The sequence below is a fragment of the Cupressus sempervirens genome, chromosome 3 (assembly GCF_028749045.1).
Source record: "Cupressus sempervirens isolate cs-2001-9-10 chromosome 3, ASM2874904v1, whole genome shotgun sequence".
Lineage (NCBI taxonomy): Eukaryota > Viridiplantae > Streptophyta > Pinopsida > Cupressales > Cupressaceae > Cupressus > Cupressus sempervirens.
In genome coordinates, this window is record NC_143120.1 from 797,288,164 (window position 1) to 797,307,260 (window position 19,097).

General features: G+C 32.6%; 1 pseudogene; it reads right to left on the reverse strand.

Annotated features, from left to right (window-relative positions):
* Positions 1–399: 399 nt before the first annotated feature.
* LOC149569196 (replication protein A 70 kDa DNA-binding subunit A pseudogene) lies at positions 400–1,587 on the reverse strand (annotated as a pseudogene).
* Between the last annotated feature and the right edge of the window lie 17,510 nt (positions 1,588–19,097).

The window sequence follows — 19,097 nt, forward strand, 5'->3', positions numbered from 1 at the left end:
GAGTTAGTCTCCAAGAGAGCAATGCAAATGCTAGAAGCAAAATAACATTAAGAGGATGCAAAAACAAGAGATGCAAATACAAGCCAGGTAGCATGCTTATATAGGCTAGGAAGAGGGAGGAGGTGGCAACACCAACCAATGAGGAGCAACCATCTATCGGACTAAAGATAGCAAAGTATCTTCCCAAGATAGCTAATGGATGCTCACATGTAGGAAGGTGACACCTCACAACCATTCACCTAATAAGACATGCTTTATTAACCTAAGCGAGATTATTAAAAAGGTAGGAAAAACCTAGCAAAATAGGAAAAATAAAAAACTACACTAACATCCTAAACTATTTATTTCTATGAAGATTTGTAGCCTACAATCATTGATGGTCCATAATACGCTTAATTTTTAAGCTAATAAATTTGAAATATCAGAAAGCAAACATTTGCTTTCACTGTTGAAGTCCAATTTTGTAGCCTTTGTGATGGTAGTTTTAAATCTTGCTTCAGAGTTGTAGACTCCGCTTGTTATTGATATGGTGAATCTGAACTTGTTAAAAAACACATCTTTGATGATGCCTTCAGCGCTTGCATTCACTTTGGTGACATATTGTAACATATATAGCTCAGTGGCAGACATGTGCAATAAGTTTTCTGCTACTTCATCAAAAGCAACAGCCCAAATATTAGTTGTGTGATCTTGGAGTTTTACCTGTAAGAGGTATCTATACTTGCAGTCTGGAATTGTCTTCTCACATTTACAGCAGTACCATGTCTTATCTGTATTTTCAGCAACTTTTTTCTTGCATTCTTTACCATTCACAACTATTGGGCAAGATGGGTACCAAAATTTATCTTGCCTAATGTATTTGATGGTGGCTTTTATCATCATTTCTAGGGGTTGTTTCATTTTATTGCATTTTTCCAAGACACTTGCAATTGTGAGTGAACTTGTTATATTATTGTTTGCTAATAATATTGGCAATGATGGTATAATAAATTCTACTCCTCCCATCTTGGTCCGTAGGGCCTCAACTTTCGGTATAGATGGATTTATTGTGAATATGGTTGTGATTGTGGTATTGATTACCTTTCCCTTGAATTTAGAAACACGTCCATTTCTTACAGCAAGGACAACAATATTTTTAGAATCTTTCAATGACTTAATTTGTTCCCCATCATTTACTGAAATTGGTCCCCATAAATTCACATCTATTGATGCTAGTGACATGTCCATTAACGTGACAATTCTATGGTGAGCCTTACTTGCATCCTTTCTTTGAATTGTTGAGATATCTGTAACACTGATTACAATCCCAATAATATCAACTAGTGTATTGTTGTTGATATTTGCAATGTCATTAATTAGCCTAAAATTGTATTGAACACTCCCAATAGCTGAATCATCATCACAACATTTCAATATTGAAGAATGGTTGAGAGTGATTTCCATGTGGCTGTTCGATTTGTTGTATTGTTTGTTTGCCTGTTTAACTAAACCTTTTGAAATTGTATAGTAGCCACCTATTTGCACTCGGTCATAGTGCAATTCTGCAATGTCATTGAAGCAAACTATTTTTTGTTTTTGTGCCTTCATGGTCCAATAAGTCAAAGCTGAAAACTGGCCACTACCTCGGCTGTTACTAAATTGTCTAAGCTATTTTTTTGTTGTCACCCTCCCTTTGATTGTCCATCTAGTTTGATATGGATTTAAATCTTTTATAGGGCTGATACTCTCAGGTAGTGGTAGGTCCTTGCGAGGTGTATGGATGCCGAATTTGGTCCTTTTGTTGGGTGAAAAAGTTGTGTTGTGTTGCAACATTTGTTCCTCTTGAGACTTATATAGATACCTGGGTTTCCCAATGATCTAATTGTATCGCTGCATAATTTGTAGGCTGAAGATGATTATGGTCCTATATAAAGAGGTTACAATGACACAAAAATTAATTATATATATATTATATTAAAAAAAATCAAAATATGTATATCAATGAAGATTGAGTATGGGATTGGCTACCTAGAATCTGTCATGGCTCAACACACATAATTTGTCAATGTTACTATAGATTTTATTTTCAGCCTGTCCGAGAACAATAGGTGATTAGATTTCTCTGGCAAAATTGCTAATTGCATATGTTTTCCATCAGATAAGACAATCTTGTATCGTTCACTTTGATCTTCAAGGATAGGAATCCTTTTGAATGATAATATTTGTAGGATTGGATTTATAACAAGATCTCCAACATTCATTGATATAATTGCATTGGTAGTCAATGATGCTTCCATTGTAGGTTCCTAAAAGAAGAAGTTTCAGTTATATACTTTGTGTTTAGGTGTGAATGTGTTAATTTTTTAACTTTATAAATGTATAAATAGTATTTAGTTACATATAGTTCAATTTCGTCTTATGCATGTACAGAAATATACATATGCATATATGAAAGAGTATTGATAAGAGAGAATAACTGCAAAATAGAGACTTATAAATGCCAGCATATGTTTTGAGATATAAGCAACATTTCTTATGTGTGAATTATATTTTTTGAAGGATTATAAATGAATTCTTCTAAATGTAATGCATGATAACTTACTTCATTAGTGCTCCCTTCTCGGTTTGAACATGTTGACCTCATTTCCTTTGACATGGTATCTTGTCAATTTTTGGATACATATTTGTATAGATAAGGTGTTAGTTACATAGAAAATGTGTTTATAAAGTAAAAAATACTATATTAAGTTTTTTTTTGTGCATGCATGCATGCCATACAAAAACATGAAAGCTAAAATTTGAATAGGTGTAAAATATTTTCTCATTGGGACTGGCTGATATTTTGAAAGAGGAATGGTAGATAACTCACAGTAATTGTGTTCCCTTCATCATTGGAAGGCTTGGTTTGTTGATGGTTGGATTTTTCAAAACTTGATTCTGTCGACATAGTATTTTATATGAATAATAGACAATCAATAAAAATCAAATGTGCTTATCCAGTAAGAATTTGAATGCATGATATTCTAATTGGGACTGAATCATAATTTGAGGGAGGAATGATAGATAACTCATAGTAGTTGTGTTCCCGTTATTGAAAGGTTTGGTCTAATCATGGTTGGATTTTTCAAAGCTTGATTCTGTCGACACAGTATCTTATATGAATAACAGACAATGAATAAAAATTGAATGTGCTTATCCAACAACAATTTGGATGAATGATATGATGCTAAATATAAAATTAACTACTTATGTTAATAAAAAAATTGGAAATTACTGAAACAAAAATGAAGCAAGGCAGACAAAGAACTAACTAATTCAATCTTTTACAAGTCGATCAATGCTACTGGGGCTTTAATGATCTCATAGTAGAAGAACAACTGAGATCAACACCTTGCTGCAACTCAACTAAACAATTAGTTAACAACCTGCATGCTGAATGATAATGGAAGGCACACCCAAGAACCAACCCTTCTACAATGAAATAGATCATTTCTCAAATTTATTCATTTTAAGTACTAACTCGTATTGAAAAGAATTCATTTTAATAAAAAAAAAGTGAAAAGATAATGTTAAAGATTGATAGTTATGTAGAACAAAAATATAAGTAAATTCAACCAAAGAAATGGTCAAATAGAAAATTAGAATAATCTAAAAATGCAAAAAAATAACTGAAATAATCTAAAACAGTGTAAAATAATGACTAAATAATTGGTTTTTTTGTCTAATATAGCCTTAATATGAAACACTTTTGACTTGGAATAAATTAAGCTCATTCATTTTATACAATTTTAACTTTTATGACACCACGCGCAACATCTCTGAACAGTTGGCTTTTTACTCTTGTAGCTTCCTGAGGCGTTGCCATGCAAAGCATAAAAAGGGCTACCCTTTATATCCAAAAGAAAAAATCTCCTTTGCACAACCTTCCACAGCTACCAAATAGCAGTGGATGATCACCACCAAAAACACACTCCAGACAAAATTCAGAGAAGTCAAGAACAGGCTCCCAGCCCTTGTGTAGGTCAGCTGGAAAATAAAAATAGAGGACAAGCCTCCAGCCATCCTAGAGGCCCCATTGATAAAAACCCATAGCCCCAAATAGTACCCGTAGCTCAACAGAATAGTGAAAAAATAATATGCAAAGAAGTTATGCTTTGGAAGAGCTAGCTTGCATCATCAGAGCCATTGGGCACCTCTTCTCATGTTAGAAAAATAATTAATAAGGGGAAACCAGTAATATTACCTATATAATTAGAAGTATATGTATCATATAATATGTAATAATAATTATATATTTTTAATATAACTATTTTTGTATCGACAAACCCACAATGGAGCCCAACCCCAACCCCCCAATTTTTTGATAGTAATAATAAATAAATAATATTAATACAGAACTTATTTCTTCCTTGTGAAAACATTTTAATGGTTGATTTCATCGAGTTTGTGGGGTTTGTCATTTTTCTACCATTTTCTTTGAGATCATGGTGTTTGAGGGTTTGGATAGTTTCATTTTAACTTGGATCTGTTATATTTCTTTAACAATTAGGATTTGTGTCTATCATACCTGATCTTTACTACTAATATCTTTTTGGTAGAAATTATATATCAAATAATTGCTTTGACCTTTTTGATTGTGGGTTTTTAGTCAAGGACAAAAATATTTGGAACAAAGTACAAGAAGTTCAGAACCTAAAGACGCTACACAAAGTCTACAAATTACTAGGTTCTCATTGCATTGCAATTGGATTTGTGAAAATTGTTTTATTTTTGTGCTGAAGTGAGACTTCCTCAAAGAATATTTCACGTGCATAATACTAAAATTAGTATTGATCCTTGTCATTGTGATGCTCCATCTATAAATTTATTTTACTGACCATTTGCATTTTTGTCGTATAAAATCCTGTTATGCTTTTTTGATTTCGTGATGATCTGTATTTACTTATAGGTGAAAATGTAACAGTAAAACCCTTATTATAAACTTGTATTATTACATTTGCAATGAATTCACTAGAATTGAAGAATGATGTAATGCATTGCCTCAATGACATTGGATATAGAGCCCTGAATGCATCTTATTTTATATCTATGGCAAGCATTAGTCTCATTATGAAGCCTGCTTTTATAGAAAGAGGGCAGTGGAAGAGGTTGCTATGCTGATGTAATTTTGAATTTCAAAGAAGTAGCTGGTATGATTGATTTTAGGTCTTGATTTCATGAGACTTATGCAACAATCAAAATCCCTGATTTAGTGGAGAAGATAGCATGTAATGTTCCCTTTTTTTACTAAGTTGGGAAATTGGGACAATTACCTCCTCTTCCCTTTCTTCTATGCCAATTGAATGCAATTAAAACACATAATGGAAGTTAATCAAAGATCAACTTCTATTTCCGCTATAACAAATAATATATGCAAATTGAAATAATACCAATATATGATATACAAGTATTATATGCTTCTAAATATGGTTTATCACTTATAGTGATAAGAATGTGATGATGTATCTGATATAGTTAATAAACTCATGCAATCAATTATATTGCTTTCTATGATGGTTGCAATATCTGATTGGATAGGTTGCAATATCTGGTTGCAATATATTCCGTACATCCATAGGCACAACTCCATACTCCCTAGTCTATGGTGCCGAAGCGGTATTACCTATAGAAGTTGAACTTCCCTCACTACGCATATCTTTGTGAGGGAAAATCTTAGATGAAGAATACAGAGTAGCTCGACTCACCCAGCTAGATCTCTTAGACGAGAAGAGACAACAAGCCTATGACCATCTCATAGTCTATCAAACTCGTCTCAAAAGGAATTTCAACAAGAAGGTGCTCCCACGACACTTTCAGCCAGGTGACATGGTCCTCAAAGAAAATATGAAAGTCCAAGCAGATCGAGAAAAGAAAGGCAAGTTTGAACCTACATGGCTTGGTCCCTATGTGGTTACTGCCTCCTTTGGCTCCGGAGCCTATCAATTATCTACACCAGAAGGAGAACTCTTGAATGATCCCACTAACATCATTCATATCAAGAAGTTCTATGCTTGAAGATCCTTGGTATACCCAGCTTTTGAAAAAATACAAAAAAAAAAAATAGTAAAGAGAAATAAGCGTCCAATGGTGAAAACTTGGCAATTCAAGCGCCTTGGATAGGTACCTTGGTGAAAACTTGGTAATTCAGGCACCTTGTGTGCTAAAGACTAATCCATTATCTATCACTATCCTATCCCTCATCCATCCACCCACCATCCCATAAAACACCTGCTTGTTCCCTTGGTGTTCCAATCAAATATCCAAAATCTGATGGAGCTTGTCAATACCTCCTGTACAACTTGTAAATCTTGTACCAAAGCTTGTATTATACCTTGTAAATCTTGTACCATACCTTGTATATATTCGAATCTTGTCCAAAGCTTGTACCATATTCCATCTTGTAAATGATCTTGTATCCTAGCTTGTATCCTATCACATGCACACACAGAATCCCATTTTCCTTAAGCTTTTCACAAACCATCTACCTATCCACCTATCAACTATTATAGACACCCCATCTGTCACAAACATTTCCATCTCACAAAAAACCAAAACATGAACAAACTTGTACATTTGTAACATATCTTGGTCTGTCAGCTTGTACATCCTCTTTAGCTTAGTATCATTGTATCTATCCGGCTTTCGTGTTAGTTCATCCTTGGTCAACATCTTGCACACATCGCACACCTTGGTTAGATATTCCAATGCATCCTTTAGCTAGATCTCCTGTCACCAAAGTGTTATCCTTCTTAGTTCAGCTTGCCAGACGCATCACTCATCCCGATCCATCAGCTTAGGTGCTCTCCGAAGGTCCTTGCAGGATATAGCTTTCCTCATGTCTAATCTTGGTCCGTTAGTACCTCGTCCTACCCATCTCGTTGGCAAACAGTTCTCTTTTGGATTTTCACTTTCTTTTGATTTGGGATCTTCCCTTTTGGGTCTTGAAATATCTTTTCCAAGCAATCTCCTTGTTCCCTCCTCAAGGTTGCCATGATCTTCCATATCATGGTATGCTGCGAATGGGGCAATTAGAGCGTAAGGTCTTGATCAGGTCTTTTGCTTGTTTTCTTTTTCTGCTTGTGGGTTACCTAGTGTCGTTTCCACGCTACTTCCTCTGGGATTCATGTGTGATACTGGGGCAATCCTTGTGTGTTTTTTTTGAGTCAGTTCGTCAGTCCTCTGGACGGTTGGTAAAAAGGCCTTGATGTTCTTGGTAACCCTGGCAATTAACCAACAGTCTTATAGCAAATCTAGTGCTCAACTACATGGTGGTACTTCTCTTTGAAGTATCCCCCCGCTCAAAAAGCTTCAATGGATTCCCTTCATCTCCATTATCCCCCCATCCATATCCTACATTTGTCACTCCTACCCCAGCTTATGCATCAGTATCTCTTTGAATCACTCCTCACGCTTAGCTTTAGGGATCCACCAATCAAATCAATCCACCAAGCCTCATCTTTCGAGATCCACAATCCTAGTCCTAGGGATCTCCGAAACCCATCTTCCGCTAATCTGACTCTTTGAAATCCTGTTGCATCAGCTTTATCATTCTATCATCCATCTCCTTATCATGGATTCCTTTTATAGCGCTCCACTCCTCCATCTCCCCCCCCCAATCCTAGAAAGTCTTAAGCTTGCTTTACTATTGTGCCTCTGATTTCCCTTTATCATTCTCCCGTAGTGAGAGTTTGAGCTAATTCAGCCCCTTTGCCAACCTACGTCTCCTTGCTCATCTCAATTTTTTGTACTTTTCAAGAAGTCGTCGACCCTCATTTCTCTCCCCGCCGCCTTCTTGAGGGGGCATCATCTAAGTCTAGTCTCTCCTCTTCTTATCCGAGACTGGGGCAACCTTGTTGCTAAAACATCTTCCTCGTGTCGTCTTCATTCAAACTTCTTTGAAATAGTGTTGTCTCGACACTATGTCAAAGAGGGGCAAAATGTAGACACCTAAATTTGATTACACTATTTTAGTAATCCTATTTAGTTATCTAAAAAGGGCATTATTAATTAAATTTCTATTTAATTAATCCTTTGTCATCCCCTAGCTGATTAATTTAATTAATCATCTATAGTCCTAATTGATAAATCAAATAACTTATTATTTATCAATTAAATCCTATTCTTCTGTCTAATTCCAAAAATCCCCATTTATTAAATAAATCTATTTGATAAATGAAATCCTCAAATTAAAAAACCCCTAACCTATCTCTAATCCTCCATTTAGCCTAATCCACCCCATCCACCCATACTAACCAAGCTTAGCCACTAACTCACCCACCCTCATTAATGCCATCCACTTGCACATCTCTAACATCCCTAATCTAATCCTAAACCCAAACCTAATCCACCCCCTAATGTTGTCACATTCCTTAAACAAGTTTAAGACTTTCCTAATCCAAACCAAAGTCTCCCCTCAAAAAAACCCAACCACTAAGTCATGAGTGCTCTTACAAAACATAAAGACTCTTACAAGCCCACTCATGACTCTTACACCCATCTTCCACACTCTTCCCTCTTCCACACTCATTCCTCTTACATCCCTCTTACATACTCAACCCCACTCATCATGACTTGAACCAACCCTTTACCCTACCCTCTCACACTCATCCTCCTTGTGACAAGTGTCACCTTCCCATTGGTGCTAAACAAGCACAATCCATGTGCTCCCCTTTGAGTACATCTTAGCCCTCCTTAAGCCTTCATCCATCCTTGCATCTAAGCCCTCCATCTCTCTACCCCTTAGCCTATAAATTGAATCCCATCCCAAGCCATTTCATCAACAATCTTTGAGCTAAAGTTACCATGCTATTTTGAGAACCAAAGCCATCAATATTACCCTTATAATGCCAAATTGAGAGCTCACAAAGCTACCAATTTGCCATTACCCATCTCCATTGAAGCATCTTTTGAGCATCTTGAGCATACATCCACAACAAAAGGACACATCTACAAAATCAAGAAAGCATGGAGTGCTTTTTCTTGTGAGGTTTGCACTTCTTGTTTTCTTCCTTTGTCTAAGCATATATGTGAATTTAGTTTTTGGTTTGTGAATGTTTACTTTATTTGTTAATGTTCTTTGCACACTGATTCTAGTTCTACATGGAGTACTAACTAAAGTTTTAAATTAAATTATGTGCTTTTATGTTACAACATATGTGCTTCTTGCAATTTTGAATAATGTCGCAGAAGATACTCATCCTTGGTTAGTATGGTCTTAAACTATTTTTCCTTTATGGTAGTAGTGTTTTGTAGCTGCATGAGAGATCAATCTCACCTATGTGATCAGCTAAGGTTTCTCAGAGTATATTCACTTGCTAGAACTTTTCTTGGTTCGATCATCTGTATGGATATTCCCTACATTTTTTACTTCTCTATTTTGAGCTATATCAGGAGCTACTTTCGTACTTCCATATTGTTTTGTATTATTTTGAAAAATGGTTCAATGTCTTTTTGTTATTGGCACCACTCAGCTAAGAGTATTCATGATCCGTCAATTAGAGAATGCTCTAGATTTAGTTGGTAGAAAAGATGAAATGACAAAAAGCAATTGTGGCTGTAGAGAAGATGAAATAAGACTCTCATCTCATATAAATCTTCTAACAATGTACTTATATTTATAAAAATGTACTTACATTTATAGAGCTTACAATTCAAAAAAAAGTATTTCTCGAAAGACATCTATCCAATGTATCTTATTCGAGCATTGGATTCAAGCATTTTTGTTAGTGTTTTATTTCGTGTCCGTGCTGTGCCTTCTTTTGTGTTCCAACTATGTCTCATTACCATGTGTGGTGGATCATAGATTTGTGGTGGCATTTATTATCACTTGTTGCTGTATTGATGATGATGGTTAGGAGTGTAGTATTAAATGTTTGGCCTTGCACATGAAGACTCTTCAGCTACTAGGAAGCCTTCTCTTCAATAACTGACAGCAAGAGAAAGTGTCTGCTGTCAAGCCTTTTATTTATATCAGTTTGTATTCTCAGAAATAGGTCAAAATAGTAGTCCTTGTAATACTATTGTATGCATACATGTTATGAACTCTAAAGTGCTTCTTTCTGAGATTACCATGACAATCTTTTGATGTATTTTTTTGTAATATCATTGTGATGTATTTTGGTGATACATTTTTGTGTTGTGAGAGTTATGGGTTTCTCTGATTATTGAGTACGTGGTTCTTCTTTGGTATCGTATATTATTATATTGTTGTGCGTATGGCCAAGCTTACTACTGTAGCAACCATACATAGATTGTTGGTTCTTGAGTGTGCTAATATTTTTTGCAGAACATCTAATAAAAGATGGTTTGAAATATATATTCTATTATTTTCAATTGACAGAATCATAAAGATTTATAGGCCATCATTCCAGGCAATCATGAAGTCTCACTTGCTCTACTTATTTTTTCTCACCTTAATACAACACTATTGTTATGTCAATAATGAATTCCAATCCAAAGTGCATGCATGTATGTGTTAGGATATTCAATTGCATCAACAAGTTTGATCTCACAAGGTTATCACTTATTTCCTTGTGTCGATGCCCATATTAGCACCAAGCTTTCTATTATAGAAATGAAGGGTACACTGTGGGATTAAAAGTGAATTTAAAACCCATTGGTTTCCTTGTATTCATCATAATTTAGAATTAACTTATACTATGTGATCACAGACATTAACAGAAGTTCAAGGTTATCCCGTCTTTCGATTTACAACTATGTATGTCATAGGCTTAGGTTTCACTCCAACTTAGCCTACAACCTCAACTCAATCACAAGATTCAAAACTATCTTATTAAAAGAGTCAGCTGTATCCATCAACTGTTGTATCTGGAGCCCAAATGGACAAGTACTTGGTAAGTATTCTAACGAAAATACTTGGGAAACTTGAGCTCAATGCATTACCACTAATAACTTTTGTTGATGTTATTATTTTTGAGTTGAATAGTATTTTCCTAGGTTAGCATTCTTTCTATTGATATATTAACATACATACTTACATTTGTCTTGTAGCTGTTGCATCCTCCAAGCATGTTGTCCCGATGAATTTTTAGAATGTCATTCTATGGTTGGACCTGATCATGATGATTCTCTACAAATTGATGCAATGGAAGAACCTGATCCGAATGAGTGTCTAGAACCTAATGCCATGGCTGAAAATGATCTTGTCAACCATCGAAAAAGTAAACTTATGGCTAAACCAGATCTTGATGATTGTGTGAAAGGTGAAAATGTGTTAGATCTTGACAATGATCAGTTGAAAAGTGAAACTAAGAATAAACCCAATCCTAATGACCAAATGAAAAGTGAAACCATGGCCGAACCTGATCTTGATGATAATCTAAAAAGTGAAATTATGGCTAAATCTGATCCTGATGACCATGTGGATTATTAAACAATGGCCGAACTTGATCTTGATGACCATATGAAAAATGAAATTATAGCTGAACCTAATCCTGATGATCACATGAAAAGTTAAACTTTGGCAGAACTTGACCCTCCTAATCATTGGCACAGGGAAACTATCGTCTATCATGATCCTGATCATTGTCAAGAAAGTAAAACTGCAACTGAACCTGATCCAGATGATTGTCAACAAAATATAACTATGGTTGAACCTAATCTTGATGATTGACAGCAGGGCCATCCCAGTAGTATACTGAAAACTATTGTTGAAACTGATCTAGATGATTCAACCAATACAAAATTGCACAACAATTTTGTTGTCGGAATGCATCATGGAAATACTGACTCTACCCCAAAAATGGCTGTTGGAAGTGGCACAAAAAACTATAGAGTCAAGTCTATTGAGTGACACTGTAGATTTGAAAATAATTGAAAAATTGACATCTAGTTTGTATCCAAAAGCAAAAATCTCCTTTGCACAACCTTCCACAGCTACCAAATAGCAGTGGATGATCACCACCAAAAACACACTCCAAACAACAATCACAGAAGTCAGGAATAGGCTCCCAACCCTCGTGCAAGTCAGCTAGCAAAAAAAAAAGAGGACAGGCCTCCAGCCATCCCAGAGGCCCCATTGATAAAAACCCACAGCCCCAAACAGTACCCGTAGCTCAACAGAACAGTGAAAAAACAATATGCAAAGAAGCTATGCTTTGGAAGAGCTAGCTTGCATCATCAGAGCCATTGGGCACCTCTTCTCATGTTAGAAAAATAATTAATCAAGGGAAACCGGTAATATTACCTATATAATTAGAAATATATGTATCATATAATATGTAATAATAATTATATATATTTAATATACCTATTTTTGTATCGACAAACCCACAATGGAGCCCAACCCCAACCCCCCAATTTTTTGATAGTAATAATATATAATTAATATTAATACACAAATTTCACCAAACTATAGCTGTAGCTATATTGAAAAAGTATGCTGGATCACATGAATGGATAATAATATTCAAGTTCTTTGCAATTGCATGAAACTGCATGCAAATAACCTGCAAAAATAAGTAGAACATACAAGTGATTCCCTGGATCTGATCTAATGTTAATTGTTTACTGCTGTTCCAGTCCATGTATCAACTTGCAAGGTACTAAAGTAAAGAGAATACCTTCAACATAAATGCAATCCTTGGATGAGACTGCCCACAGGAAACCAACAGGTTTTGTCCATGCATCAACAGTTGAACTCAATGTGGGCAAAATTTGACAAAAAAGACAGTATCTTGATGGCTAAACACCTAATTTTATTGGAGGCCCAAATCTTTACACCCTCATTCTTAATTCTCCCTATCACAAGTGCTATCTATGATTCTATCTCAAAACTAGTGTGCCGCTTGAATCATCATTATATCCTTTTAGAAGTCAACTTGTAAGTCCCTCATTAATGAAGATTTCTGTAGCCTTCTTTTATGGAAATCCACAATACATATTTAGAGATGTTAAACATCAAATTTTATTCTATTTGTTTCTGTGCCTATTCTCCCAAATCATGACCCTATTGAAATTATTTCTCCAGCTCTTTGGAAAAATAAAGAAATGGGATCATTGGTCCACGTGTGATGAATTAATGAAAATGGAACATTAAACAGGCCTGAAATGATGAGATTGATTATCGGTATATGTGGGGAGTTAGGAAAAAATCATATTCTGATTCGTCAAATCAGCTATTTGATTGTTTTTATTTTAATTGTGGTATGCTTGCTGGGTGGGGCTTCTGTTTCAAGTTGTAGATGATATTCTTGATGTCACTAAATCTTCACAAGAATTGGGTAAGATGGCAGGGAAAGATTTGCGTACTGATAAGGCTACCTATCCCAAGTTAATGGGTATGGAGAAAGCAAAAGAATTTGCTTCTGAATTGGCAAGCAGAGCCAAGAATGAATTATCTTGTTTTGACCCATTAAAGGTTGCACCCTTGTTGGGTATTGTAGATTACATTGCATTCAAGAAAAACTGATAAACATAACCGTAAATACGCACCATTTTTTAAGATAGTCTAAAAATTAGGAGATTTTTTTTGTAAGTTTGTATCATTTGAGGGTCAAAATAACAAAGTAAAAAGGCTACAATAACAATGGAAGATGGTTGGGTATTGCAATCCTTTGTGGTTGCTCCTAAACTACTTCTATTTTTTATGGGTAAAAAACCCTAATCAAGGATCCTTTGCCATATTTTTCCATGGCTCCTTTCTTGTTCGATGAAGGTTATGTTTTACTGATGACAGTTCTGGTCATGTTGTATCTCACTAGCTTGTTTAATTTGCAACCTGTGCTAACCACCACTTAAGGCTTATAAACCACAAACCCTATTTCTCAAATAGGTAAGAAGACCAAGAAAATATATTTGGATCTTACATGCCATGGATGTTGATGAGTTCTCAGAAACCCTACAAAAAAAAATTCATAATATGATACCAAAAGAAAACGAATTTGACAAACCCACTTCGAATTTAAAGACAAGCTGGAAATTCACACACTTTGTCTATCGTCTTTAGCTTTCGATCTTTTTAGTTTGTATTCTAGATCTTTATCTCCTTGCCTGAAAACCCACAATCCCACAATCTTAAAGGGCATAAGTTATCGTTAAGGCTTATAAACCACAAACCCTATTTCTTAAATAGATAAGAAGACCGATAAAATATATTTGGATCTTACATGCCATGGTTGCTGAAAGCGAAGTGCAGTTACCTGAAATTTGAATCAGGTTAATATCCCGCATGATGATATCATGAATTGATACTTCCAATAACAGAAGTGCTTATTATTTGATTTAATTGAATGACTTGTAGTTTCATCTTTACAATATTAAATCAAAACGTTTTTGGCCCAATTTGATTAAATTTTTTCAATGACAGAATTAGTTGATAAAAGTTTTAAGTCATCGACAAATAATATAAAGACATCGAAAAACTAAAAAAAGCACCGATTACTGACAAATTTTTTGGCAGAAATTATAATTTCGGGAACAAAGTTTCCACAAATAGCCTATCGACTAAATTAAAATTCTATTTTTATGCTTTAGTTGTTCTGCATGTAGATTTTTACAATAGTTTTTATATAGATAATTATTGGAACAATACATTATAATACTATAATTAATAACTTGATCTTGTTGCACAAATATTTTTACAATAGTTTTGAAAATTAATATAGATAACAATTAAAATTAAACCTTATTATAATATAATTAATATTTTATCTTAGAACCATTATAATATATTGAAATATATTAGAATTAAATTAATTAATAACTTTGAAAATCAATATAGATAACAATTAAAATTAAATATTATTATAATATAATTAATATTTTATCTCTCTTATATTTCTAGAACCATATGTTGAAATATATTAGAATTAAATTAATTAATTAAAAGATTATATTAATATTACATATTACATATCAAGGAAGTAATATAATATGGATAAGTTTATTATTCAGATAAAACAATTGATTTAAAGATCAATGTCAATTAATGCCCAATGAACATTTATTGATTAAATTATATTGTCAAGGAACACATTACAGAGGTATTATAATATCTACTCACCTTATATAGATGAATTTTTCTATTCTATAAAACTTTATAGTAACATAACTATAGGCAAGTACTTAGCCACTATGTGGCACTTGTTTATATTTGCTATTAGGATGTGTGCATATTAGCTAGAGTTAAAAATAAGAAAAACATATATACTTCCAAAAAAACATTGAAATGAATGAACATTTAGAACAATTTAAAGTAAAGTTAAAAAATAAATGAAAGTAAAGAAATTAAAATATGTATAAAATAAATTAAAATGATAATATCTAGATGCTCTTTCTCCATGTTCTCCTTTTATTATTCTTTTTTACCTCCTCTTATTAAAAAATTCTAGTTCTCTCTTGACAATAACAAAGACCAAAATAAGTTAAAAAATTCTAAAATAAAATTTTATTATTTAATTAAATTAAATATGTAGAATAATATATGTAATCTTTTGTTAAAAAGAGTAAATTGATTCTTTTAAAAATATTAAAGAGTTTTATGTATTATTTAAATGTCTATAAATATGTATATAAAAACATGATAAGAAAAACATTTTAATTAGATATATGTAATATATATTTTTTATTGTGTGTTATATATTTCATGTATATAAATATTAAATAAAATAAATTATTTATATGTTTTATTATACTAAAATTCTTAAGATAAAATATATGAAAAAAATAATAATTACTTAGACAAAACATTGAAATGAAGAGACATTGAAAAAAGTTAAAAATAAAGCTTTTAAAAAAAGTGAAAGTAAAGCAAATCATGCATCAAAATAACTTATATAAATATTAAATTAAATAAATTATTTATACTAAAATTTCTATATTTGCTATTAAAATTTGTACATTATATATATATATATATATATATATATATATATATATATATATATATATATATATATATATATATATATATATACATATACATATATCTATACATATACATATACATATACATATACACATATATACATATATGTGTGTGTGTGTGTGTGTGTGCAAACATTAAAATAAATATATCAGTTAGAAAAGTTAAAGTAAAATGAAAGAAAAAGTGAAAGTAAAGAAAACTAAACATATGTAAAATAAATAAATAAGAAAAGTGAAAATTTAGAGAGATGATTAGAGTGGAGAATTTTTGTAAGCCCTAAGAAGAAAGACGCTGGAAGAATTGAAAGAAGAAAGACGCTTGATAAGTTGAAAGATTCACGGTCTGCACTTATTTTTTGCAGGTTCTTCAACCACTCCATTAATATGTTTTTCCCATTCTTTAGCTGTTAATAAATCTTTATCGTGTGTGTGGAGATTGTTTTGATTTGCGACATTATTTCTGCTGTTACTATTTTTGTTTCACTTCTAACTGCCTTTCTAAAACCCCTTTTTTCCACAAATTTTCCTAAGACTACACCTGATTACATGTGATTTTGATTTTGTATTATTTATTTCTTCAAAGACACTTATCCATCTAAACTGGGTTTTAAAATGAATCATGAGAAAAGGGAGTAATATTAATATAATTCTTCCATAGCACAAACTAATTTTTTCTTTTTTTCATGTTGTAATGTATGTTTCAAATTGAATGTTTATTGTTTCTGTTTGTCAAATACTTGTAAGCTATTTTTAATTCAAACATGGAAACTCTACAAATCACAGACAAATATTATGTACAGTCAAATACTGATTTTGCAAATCGAACAAGTGCCACATAGTCCTTTAGTACTTGCCTTTAATTTTTGGTATAGATATAATTTTAATTCAATAAATTTATTTGAAATATTTTAATTGATTAAAAAAGTTAATTATAATGATAATTGTAATAATAATCAAATATTATAATTATATACATAATTATTAATATTTAAGTATAATTAATATAAATACTAATTTACATTTTATTTGTCAATATAATTATTAATATAGGCAAAAGTTTACAACACAACTGTAAATTGTAAGTTACAAATAATACAAAATATAAAACTATTTCTATAATCATAAAAGTTATAAATTTTTATTCTAACTCAAAATAAAACAAAATAGAAGTTTGTTTTAAGAAGATTTTTTTATAAAATATTAAAGTAAGAATTTTTATTTTGTAGAAGTTTCAATTGTATAAAATTTTCTATTCCAAAAAACTTGATCTTATAAAACATATTGGTTTGAACCAATTAAATTCAAGAAAATTATAATTTTAAATTTTTTAAAAAAGAATTCTACACATAACTTTTGATTCATCTAATTTATTTAATGAAAGATTAGTTGAAATTCATTAATTAATAGAATGCAACTATATGCCTTTAAGACAAGTACTAACAAGCAACACTCTTTTTAAGCGTCTGGTTTGTTTCTCCTCATTTTTTGATGCTCTATGTCATTGTAAGAATTAACAGCTTTTTTAATAATGTATGCATGTATTCATAGATTGAGGAGCGTATCGGGCGTGTGCTTGTTGCATTAGCTTGTACTTCAGTAACTATGGGAATCGTTGTCATTTATCGCTTTCATTGTGGTTATTGTGGTGGATGCCGATAAGTATTGGGACAAGGATAGGTTCGTTTATTGGATGTGTATCGGTGGACTCGTATTGAGCGACTGTGGAAGTGTACTTTCAACCGTGTGTTCCGTACATGTTGACACAGATGCCGGCATTTTGCGATTGATGGCGATCGTACGCCTCACTTCTGATGCTCATGCTCACTTTTGTAGCAGCCATTGACTTGTTCATGCTGCCCCAACATAAATGGCTCGCAATCTTGCCACCTCTTGCCTGCCCACTTTTCGACTATTTCATTTCACTCTTCTATCTTTATGGATGATATAAGCTACCAATCACTACTCAGCTCAGCATGAAAGATATTATTTTTATTCTTTAATTATTATAACTTATTTATATGTTTATTATTTTAATTATAATATATTGATAATGTTTGATATGTTTATTAATATGATATTAACTGCTCCTTTTCGCAAGTAGAAAAGTTGCTTCACTGCAAACGTTTAACAGGCTCCTTTCATATTTATCTCGAGAAAAGAAAATCTTGCACTCTTGCTTCAAGCTTGAACTCTTACGTTGATGTGGCACAGTGGCAGTTTTCTCAAATAAATTAAAATTGCCTTTTGGGAAAAGAAATTAGCTAGCAATTGTAAATTGTAATAAGTATTTTGTGCTGGCACTGGAGTTTTGATAAAAACTATCCTAAATTAATCCATAATCATTACAATGGATGCAAAGTCTATTTTTATTGGGAAACCCCAAAATATCGTGCGAAGCAAAAGTAATAAATCCTCTGAAGCAAAAGAAAAGTAGAGCAATGTGCTACTGCTGATGCACGATTGAAGTGAAATATCCTGTGAAGCAAAAGAAAAGTATGCAGGATAGGTCCTCCCCAAGAATAACCAAATTGAGAAAGCCAAACATATTTCAATAAAATTTTTCAAATAAAAGATACAAACATATTTCAATAAAATATTTCAAATAAATTTCAAAACAAATGTTTTCCCTTTTATAATTTCAATTATTATGCGATTTATTTTAGTTGAAGATTATCAGTTTGGTTTCCTTAGTTTGATTCTTACACTATTATAAAAGAGAAATTAAAATAGATATTTTTAAATTTGACTGCATAAGATTGCATAAGATTGTGCAATCAAATTCATAAACATCTCATCCTAATACACTATAGAATTTTCATCTCTGCCAAAAAAAAATTAATCCAATCATTATATTATTAGATTTCACTATTACATCATTAAAATTAATTTGTGGGTTGCAGTGCCAATGGAGGAGGGAGGAGGTAAAATTCTTCAATGCCATTGAGGAGATAAAATTTGTTTTGATGTAACATTTAATTTCTTGTGCCAAACTTAAATGGGCAATCTGCAAAATAGACAATGGGTACAAGTCCAAAAAATCCAAACAATTTAGGAAAATAAAACAGAATAAAAGGTTTGCAAGAAGAGAGTAAAAATGATCTCCCAGCTTCTTTGTTATAACTGTTGTGTTTTAGGCTGCACCAACACTTGCTGTGACGCTGTCCCCTAGTCTGTTGGGGGCCTTTTCGTGATAA